Source organism: Apis cerana, unplaced genomic scaffold (assembly GCF_029169275.1).
Source record: "Apis cerana isolate GH-2021 unplaced genomic scaffold, AcerK_1.0 scaffold2_AcerK, whole genome shotgun sequence".
NCBI lineage: Eukaryota > Metazoa > Arthropoda > Insecta > Hymenoptera > Apidae > Apis > Apis cerana.
The window spans coordinates 14,296-25,160 of record NW_026893560.1 but is presented as its reverse complement, the minus strand read 5'-3'; the positions used below and the strand labels follow the sequence as shown (position 1 = coordinate 25,160).

The 10,865-nt window shown below is 33.2% G+C and overlaps 2 pseudogenes; one reads left to right on the top strand and one right to left on the bottom strand.

Annotated features, from left to right (window-relative positions):
• The first annotated feature begins 442 nt into the window (after positions 1 to 442).
• Positions 443 to 3,489, top strand: LOC133667709 (protein maelstrom homolog; annotated as a pseudogene).
• A 4,013-nt stretch (positions 3,490 to 7,502) lies between these two features.
• LOC133667708 (protein maelstrom homolog) lies at positions 7,503 to 10,549 on the bottom strand (annotated as a pseudogene).
• Between the last annotated feature and the right edge of the window lie 316 nt (positions 10,550 to 10,865).

Below are 10,865 nucleotides of genomic sequence, written 5' to 3'. Positions count from 1 at the left end.
TTTAGTGCTCTCTAGAATTCTTCACATAGAAATAACTTAATTAATCCTTTTTCTCTCTCTCTCTTTCGTAACCAATAAGTCTCGTTTAGAATACGTATCCAAGACAGAAAGGTGTAGTCATCTACGTATTCGATGCAGCCTCGAAAGCCATCCTCCTACCGCATGACTTCCGGTTAGTGTGTCGTTCTTTCGTTCTGTGTGAATTATATCGAGAGAAACGTCCTTGATCTTCTCGAACATTCAAATGGCAGTATTTGTCTAATTTTCACTTATTTAAGCAGCAGCTTAAGATTATACGTTCTCGATAAGAACCTTGAAATGAATTCACAAGAAAGAAGATTCATGATTTCGGCATGAAACCGAAGAAAATGGTTATCTTGGCCATGGACAACGGAAGTGTCCTCTTCTTCCAATATGAGGATGGGGCGAGGAGGATATTTAGATGGAACGCGATCAATCCTTTCGGTCCAATGTGTTTCAAGGAGATGTTCATAAGCTCGGAATAGAACATCATCACTTACGTTGCCAATTACGTGCGAGAGAAAGCACAAAAATCGAATTTCCCGGATTATACACGGAGGGTACAGTCGAATGCGCTGCCACTCAAATTTTGAACATTGTATACGTGATGTTAGGAATGTAGTGTTTTGGAATTGAATAAATTAATTAACGTGAAATAGTTTCTTTTTCTCAAAACTAAAACTCTCGAAAGTTAACATAATTTAACAATAAATATTGTTGAAAAATTGACTATTTTAAATATTTAGAATACACGTTAATTTTATCGATAATTACTCTTATAGTAAAGTATTTCTATCTTTATAATTTTAATTGCAAAAGTATAAAGTATAAACGGCTATTTTCACATTACTGCTCTAAGGCTATAATGCAGGAGCATAAATGATTTCACGAGGTTGACCATGTGTATTCTATATCTCGAATATAATTTGGCAAAAACCTTTTTGTCTTACAATTTCTCGTTCGTTACTTCGATTTATCGATAACAAATTGATAAATCGAACAGATCATACAGACTGAACGAGGTAAGTAAGGTAGGATTTATTTTATATCGAGAAGGTTGCAAATGGAATTACCCGAGTTGGAATTTTAAATGACGCGATTAAAATTCGTAAAGAAAGTAACAATTTATAACATAACATGGAATGCAATGAGATATTTCAAGTTTTTATTTTGTTATTGTTTATCTTTTTTTATTTCTTTTCCTTCTTGAAATTCTTGGACAATAATACTAAATTAGGAATACTTATTAGTGAAAACCATTATATACTCAATGATAATAAAATGAAATGATAATTTGTACTGAAGTATAAAATATATAGAATTGTATAAAATATTTATCATTATATATCATGTAAAGATAGAAAAAATTTTTATTTCGTATAACTGATTAGTGCAGATTAAAATTTGTATTAATAATTTTATGTGTGTGTGTGTGTGTGTGTGTGTGTGAGTATTAATTACAATTTAGATAACGAAAGAAAAATGAAAGAAATATAATTATAATATTGTATTAGTGTAATTAATAAAAATAATGAAAATATTTATTAAAATATTAGTGATAGAAAATAGGAGGAGAATAGAGTAGGAAAGGAGAAAAAGGTAGGTTATCTAAATATTTATGGATATTCATAATAGATATAAAATATAAAACAAATTAATGTAAACATATGAAATAACTGTATTAATAAAAATATTACACGCGAGTACACGTTTCTATTTAAAAAAAGGAAAAAAAAGAAGAAAGGAAGGGTAAGAAAGGAAGAAAGAAAAAAAAAGAAGGAGAAAAAAGTGGTGATGACGATGATGACGATAATAATATAACCAACGACAATAATAATAAGAACAATAATAGTAGTAGTAGTAGTAGTAGTAGCAGCAGTAATAATAACAATAACAATAACAATAACAAAAATAATAGTAGTAATAATAATAATAATAATATCAATAATAATAGCAATAAAGGATTTTTCAGGACCAAAACATAGAATGTAAGCGAACAGTGATAATAACAGGCAAATACGAGCTTCTTGGAGGTAAAATTAGAGAGTGGAAGAATTATCACTCGAAACGTTAAATTTATATTGCGGAAAAGATATTTAATCATGGATGTTGGGGAATACGTATAGAACGAGCGAACAGATCTAACCGAATAAGTCCGAGCGATTCGCCTAGGACGGGCGAACCGACTTGACCGAGGGACTGAGCGATACGCGTATACGAATGTTTGAGGAAGTATGAGTAAGAAGACTACAATTGGAGAGGATTTGACTGAAGTAGAAAAGAAAAAAAAGAATAAGATTTTCAACAAAAAATGTTACAATACATTGATTCTGTTGTATCTATGGGTTTATTACATAACAATTTACAAAAATTAAAATTTATATTTATACATGTAAAGTGGTTCTACAAAAGGGAAATAGAAATTAATAAATGTGAGTTTTGTCCAGCAGAATTTGCAGTTGCTCAATTTAGCCTTGAAAATAATGTTGAGAATATATATCATGAAGTTGTAGATGAAAATACCATTAGGATGGAAAAGAGATGCAATTGAAACTAATCAACAAACGCACCAAATCCCCATAGAATTAGAAGATGGACAAAGTGACTTTTCATATATGTTTAATGAGTTTTAACCAAATTTTTAGAATCAAACAAGACTGGAAATAAATTTCCTCATTATTCACTGCAAAAGATTTGACTCCTGTTGTGGAATCGCTGCTAATAAAAATGATTGATGCCAGCAATGGATCGATTGATGATTTTATAATTTATTCGATAAAAGCTCTATTTGGAGCATTGCGAAATGCTGCTGTGCAAAAGGTAAATGATCGTAGTATTACTCTTATTGTTGCAGAAAATGAATTTTCGAAAGACTTTTTATGCAATACACATGGTTTCGAGTGTGATTTTCATAAAATTATAAATATGTCTCAATACTGTAGCAAATCTATAGTAAAAAGATGGTGTTTCACAATATGTGACTATTGTTGCGAATATTTAAATATAAAATTGATTGAAGGTGTGCATCGTCCAAAGGAATCCCCATTTCTACAATCTAGTGATCAAGAAAGAAAAAGTGGAAAAGAAGCTAGTGGTACTGATAAACGTACCGAGCATATGAGTATTAGTGACAGGCTGAAAGATTTTGAAACGAATGGAGTATCTGGTGATCACAGGAGTATTGTATCTGAACGAAGTTACGATATTGAACAACGACGACATAATGAGTGTAAACCATTGTACATAATTAATTATGGTAAAGCCAGTACATCTGTTTTGATAATTCAGCACTATATTCTAACACGTACACCAAGAATGATGTTTCAAGCTCTTCTTGGATCACAAGAAAGTTCTACAAGCGATGCATTAAATCTTAATGATTTCCCGCCAATTAGAGGAAGAGGCATAAACTATAAAAGAAAAACTACAGATATTTAATCACCTTTGGGAAAAGAACATGGAAAATGACGAACATTGACGAATTTTGATAAACTTGGATTTTTTTAATAAAACGGACTTTTATCCAGACTTTAGGATGTTCTTATGGATAAGACTTACATAATTTATGTTTAAAAATTTTAATAAGAAACTACAATATTTTTTTTTACTAGACTGGCAAAAAGAAAAGTATAACAGAATAAAAAAGTACATTATATGTATGTATAAATAAAATAAGGCATTTGACTATTATGATGCGCCTACGATCAGAAGGCACTTCCCAGGATAGCTCCTCGAGGAGTTCATCATTTGCTGCCTTTCTTGGATGTGGTAGCTGTTTCTCAGGCTCTCTCTCCGGAATCGAACCCTGATTCCCTGTTACAACTATAGTAGGCGCAGAACCTACCGACGACAGTTGATAAAGCAGACATTTGAAAGATGCGTCGCCGGCGTTAAATGACCATGCGATCAGCACAAAGTTATTCAGAGTTATCAAAACAAACGATCGACGAGCGGACGAGCCGTCCGCCACCGATTGGTTTTGATCTAATAAAAGTATTCCTCCCATCTCTGAGAGGAATTCTGTTTGCATGTATTAGCTCTAGAATTATCACAGTTATCCAAGTAAATGTGTCCACGATCTGATGAATCATAACTGATTTAATGAGCCATTCGCGGTTTCACTTTAATTCGGCATGTACTGAGACATGCATGACTTAATCTTTGAGACAAGCATACGACTACTGGCAGAATCAACTAGGGATCTTAGTTTATATATATATATATATATATATATTATTAATATAATTTGCCAATTTTGACATATATATATATTTTCGTCGTCGGTGTCCCCGATCGACTACAATAGGTCTTTATAAATATTCGAGCACGTATCAAGCATGCTAAACATTTGGTAACCTTTTGAAAAAAATATAATTTAATTTTATAAAGCGCGTAATATAAATTCACGCTGAGGTATATCCCAATGTAACCAGCACTTCCTCAATATACCCCCATCATATCATTCATTCATATTTTTAAGAATCATGCTTCACAATATCATATACATAAAATGTAATATAATATTGTGTTTTATTTAACAACGTGTTATAATAACATCGCACGTCGTTTCTTTTCTCTCTTTCACTTTTACAAACTCAAAGCTCATCATACGAAACGTGTCGTAAGCCACCAAATACTATTCGACACGCCCGTACGCCCTAGGAATTTATATATCCTTAGGTGTTAGAAAGGCCCGATCGCTCGAGGCTAAAAGTTGATGCTCAGTCGTACAAGTACACATGGCAAAAGCCATGCATACAGGCATTTAGCGTATAAGTCGCTTTGCTGCACATTCGGTCATAGACACCGACTCGCGGCTATGCAGTGTGGAGAAAGATCGGTAAGAACCGGATAGAAACAGTCGAGAAAGTATTTCCCGAGGAGCGGTACCGTATCTCGACCGAGATCGTAGAACGGACACGCGCCCGACGCTGCTCCGCGCGGCCGAACCGGACCGTTGCTTCTCTTACAGTAACCGGCCGGCCACCATGTCGGCGCCGACCGGGCTAATGCACGGCCGCTTATGGTGCAAAACCGCTATAGCGACAGACCGAGCGGAAGGTACTTTGGAACTTAGATTTCGATCGATAATCATTGTCATTATACAAATTGGTAAAAAAAATTATAAATATGTTAACAGGACGGTATAAATGAAAGATCAATAATAGATTTTTACAAAAAAATTAAATTTTTTTTTTCGATAAGAAAAGTTACGAAAAATCAATTTTTGATGAAAGAAAAGAAAAAATTAGCAATATAAAAAAGGAAGGATAAATATAAGAAATAATGAAGGATAAATAAAAATTGATTAATGAAAAAAAATATACAATTTATGAAGTTATTCTTTGAGAAATTAAAAAAATAATACCCGAGTCATGTCGGTTTGATAGTCCGACTGTACGCGCAAAGTCCCCCAGTTATGTCGGTTCACCAGTCCTACGCGTATCGCTCAGTCCCACGGTCAAGTCGGTTCGCCCGTCCTAGGCGAATCGCTCGGACTTATTCGGTTAGATCTGTTCGCTCGTTCTATACGTATTCCCCAACATCCATGATTAAATATCTTTTCCGCAATATAAATTTAACGTTTCAGTGATAATTCTTCCTCTCTAATTTACCTCCAGAAGCTCGTATTTGCCTGTTATTATCACTGTTCGCTTACATTCTATGTTTTGGTCTGAAAAATCCTTTATTGCTATTATTATTGATATTATTATTATTATTATTACTACTATTATTTTTGTTATTGTTATTGTTATTATTACTGCTGCTACTACTATTACTACTATAATATTTATAATTATAATATAATTTTTTTACCAATTTGTATAATGACAATGATTATCGATCGAAATCTAAGTTCCAAAGTACCTTCCGCTCGGTCTGTCGCTATAGCGGTTTTGCACCATAAGCGGCCGTGCATTAGCCCGGTCGGCGCCGACATGGTGGCCGGCCGGTTACTGTAAGAGAAGCAACGGTCCGGTTCGGCCGCGCGGAGCAGCGTCGGGCGCGTGTCCGTTCTACGATCTTGGTCGAGACACGGTACCGCTCCTCGGGAAATACTTTCTCGACTGTTTCTATCCGGTTCTTACCGATCTTTCTCCACACTGCATAGCCGCGAGTCGGTGTCTATGACCGAATGTGCAGCAAAGCGACTTATACGCTAAATGCCTGTATGCATGGCTTTTGCCATGTGTACTTGTACGACTGAGCATCAACTTTTAGCCTCGAGCGATCGGGCCTTTCTAACACTTAAGGATATATAAATTCCTAGGGCGTACGGGCGTGTCGAATAGTATTTGGTGGCTTACGACACGTTTCGTATGATGAGCTTTGAGTTTGTAAAAGTGAAAGAGAGAAAAGAAACGACGTGCGATGTTATTATAACACGTTGTTAAATAAAACACAATATTATATTACATTTTATGTATATGATATTGTGAAGCATGATTCTTAAAAATATGAATGAATGATATGATGGGGGTATATTGAGGAAGTGCTGGTTACATTGGGATATACCTCAGCGTGAATTTATATTACGCGCTTTATAAAATTAAATTATATTTTTTTCAAAAGGTTACCAAATGTTTAGCATGCTTGATACGTGCTCGAATATTTATAAAGACCTATTGTAGTCGATCGGGGACACCGACGACGAAAAATATATATATATGTCAAAATTGGCAAATTATATTAATAATATATATATATATATATATATATATATATATATATATATATATATAAACTAAGATCCCTAGTTGATTCTGCCAGTAGTCGTATGCTTGTCTCAAAGATTAAGTCATGCATGTCTCAGTACATGCCGAATTAAAGTGAAACCGCGAATGGCTCATTAAATCAGTTATGATTCATCAGATCGTGGACACATTTACTTGGATAACTGTGATAATTCTAGAGCTAATACATGCAAACAGAATTCCTCTCAGAGATGGGAGGAATACTTTTATTAGATCAAAACCAATCGGTGGCGGACGGCTCGTCCGCTCGTCGATCGTTTGTTTTGATAACTCTGAATAACTTTGTGCTGATCGCATGGTCATTTAACGCCGGCGACGCATCTTTCAAATGTCTGCTTTATCAACTGTCGTCGGTAGGTTCTGCGCCTACTATAGTTGTAACAGGGAATCAGGGTTCGATTCCGGAGAGAGAGCCTGAGAAACAGCTACCACATCCAAGAAAGGCAGCAAATGATGAACTCCTCGAGGAGCTATCCTGGGAAGTGCCTTCTGATCGTAGGCGCATCATAATAGTCAAATGCCTTATTTTATTTATACATACATATAATGTACTTTTTATTCTGTTATACTTTTCTTTTTGCCAGTCTAGTAAAAAAATATTGTAGTTTCTTATTAAAATTTTTAAACATAAATTATGTAAGTCTTATCCATAAGAACATCCTAAAGTCTGGATAAAAGTCCGTTTTATTAAAAAAATCCAAGTTTATCAAAATTCGTCAATGTTCGTCATTTTCCATGTTCTTTTCCCAAAGGTGATTAAATATCTGTAGTTTTTCTTTTATAGTTTATGCCTCTTCCTCTAATTGGCGGGAAATCATTAAGATTTAATGCATCGCTTGTAGAACTTTCTTGTGATCCAAGAAGAGCTTGAAACATCATTCTTGGTGTACGTGTTAGAATATAGTGCTGAATTATCAAAACAGATGTACTGGCTTTACCATAATTAATTATGTACAATGGTTTACACTCATTATGTCGTCGTTGTTCAATATCGTAACTTCGTTCAGATACAATACTCCTGTGATCACCAGATACTCCATTCGTTTCAAAATCTTTCAGCCTGTCACTAATACTCATATGCTCGGTACGTTTATCAGTACCACTAGCTTCTTTTCCACTTTTTCTTTCTTGATCACTAGATTGTAGAAATGGGGATTCCTTTGGACGATGCACACCTTCAATCAATTTTATATTTAAATATTCGCAACAATAGTCACATATTGTGAAACACCATCTTTTTACTATAGATTTGCTACAGTATTGAGACATATTTATAATTTTATGAAAATCACACTCGAAACCATGTGTATTGCATAAAAAGTCTTTCGAAAATTCATTTTCTGCAACAATAAGAGTAATACTACGATCATTTACCTTTTGCACAGCAGCATTTCGCAATGCTCCAAATAGAGCTTTTATCGAATAAATTATAAAATCATCAATCGATCCATTGCTGGCATCAATCATTTTTATTAGCAGCGATTCCACAACAGGAGTCAAATCTTTTGCAGTGAATAATGAGGAAATTTATTTCCAGTCTTGTTTGATTCTAAAAATTTGGTTAAAACTCATTAAACATATATGAAAAGTCACTTTGTCCATCTTCTAATTCTATGGGGATTTGGTGCATTTGTTGATTAGTTTCAATTGCATCTCTTTTCCATCCTAATGGTATTTTCATCTACAACTTCATGATATATATTCTCAACATTATTTTCAAGGCTAAATTGAGCAACTGCAAATTCTGCTGGACAAAACTCACATTTATTAATTTCTATTTCCCTTGTAGAACCACTTTACATGTATAAATATAAATTTTAATTTTTGTAAATTGTTATGTAATAAACCCATAGATACAACAGAATCAATGTATTGTAACATTTTTTGTTGAAAATCTTATTCTTTTTTCTTTTCTACTTCAGTCAAATCCTCTCCAATTGTAGTCTTCTTACTCATACTTCCTCAAACATTCGTATACGCGTATCGCTCAGTCCCTCGGTCAAGTCGGTTCGCCCGTCCTAGGCGAATCGCTCGGACTTATTCGGTTAGATCTGTTCGCTCGTTCTATACGTATTCCCCAACATCCATGATTAAATATCTTTTCCGCAATATAAATTTAACGTTTCGAGTGATAATTCTTCCACTCTCTAATTTTACCTCCAAGAAGCTCGTATTTGCCTGTTATTATCACTGTTCGCTTACATTCTATGTTTTGGTCCTGAAAAATCCTTTATTGCTATTATTATTGATATTATTATTATTATTATTACTACTATTATTTTTGTTATTGTTATTGTTATTATTACTGCTGCTACTACTACTACTACTACTACTATTATTGTTCTTATTATTATTGTCGTTGGTTATATTATTATCGTCATCATCGTCATCACCACTTTTTTCTCCTTCTTTTTTTTTCTTTCTTCCTTTCTTACCCTTCCTTTCTTCTTTTTTTTCCTTTTTTTAAATAGAAACGTGTACTCGCGTGTAATATTTTTATTAATACAGTTATTTCATATGTTTACATTAATTTGTTTTATATTTTATATCTATTATGAATATCCATAAATATTTAGATAACCTACCTTTTTCTCCTTTCCTACTCTATTCTCCTCCTATTTTCTATCACTAATATTTTAATAAATATTTTCATTATTTTTATTAATTACACTAATACAATATTATAATTATATTTCTTTCATTTTTCTTTCGTTATCTAAATTGTAATTAATACTCACACACACACACACACACACACACACACACACACACATAAAATTATTAATACAAATTTTAATCTGCACTAATCAGTTATACGAAATAAAAATTTTTTCTATCTTTACATGATATATAATGATAAATATTTTATACAATTCTATATATTTTATACTTCAGTACAAATTATCATTTCATTTTATTATCATTGAGTATATAATGGTTTTCACTAATAAGTATTCCTAATTTAGTATTATTGTCCAAGAATTTCAAGAAGGAAAAGAAATAAAAAAAGATAAACAATAACAAAATAAAAACTTGAAATATCTCATTGCATTCCATGTTATGTTATAAATTGTTACTTTCTTTACGAATTTTAATCGCGTCATTTAAAATTCCAACTCGGGTAATTCCATTTGCAACCTTCTCGATATAAAATAAATCCTACCTTACTTACCTCGTTCAGTCTGTATGATCTGTTCGATTTATCAATTTGTTATCGATAAATCGAAGTAACGAACGAGAAATTGTAAGACAAAAAGGTTTTTGCCAAATTATATTCGAGATATAGAATACACATGGTCAACCTCGTGAAATCATTTATGCTCCTGCATTATAGCCTTAGAGCAGTAATGTGAAAATAGCCGTTTATACTTTATACTTTTGCAATTAAAATTATAAAGATAGAAATACTTTACTATAAGAGTAATTATCGATAAAATTAACGTGTATTCTAAATATTTAAAATAGTCAATTTTTCAACAATATTTATTGTTAAATTATGTTAACTTTCGAGAGTTTTAGTTTTGAGAAAAAGAAACTATTTCACGTTAATTAATTTATTCAATTCCAAAACACTACATTCCTAACATCACGTATACAATGTTCAAAATTTGAGTGGCAGCGCATTCGACTGTACCCTCCGTGTATAATCCGGGAAATTCGATTTTTGTGCTTTCTCTCGCACGTAATTGGCAACGTAAGTGATGATGTTCTATTCCGAGCTTATGAACATCTCCTTGAAACACATTGGACCGAAAGGATTGATCGCGTTCCATCTAAATATCCTCCTCGCCCCATCCTCATATTGGAAGAAGAGGACACTTCCGTTGTCCATGGCCAAGATAACCATTTTCTTCGGTTTCATGCCGAAATCATGAATCTTCTTTCTTGTGAATTCATTTCAAGGTTCTTATCGAGAACGTATAATCTTAAGCTGCTGCTTAAATAAGTGAAAATTAGACAAATACTGCCATTTGAATGTTCGAGAAGATCAAGGACGTTTCTCTCGATATAATTCACACAGAACGAAAGAACGACACACTAACCGGAAGTCATGCGGTAGGAGGATGGCTTTCGAGGCTGCATCGAATA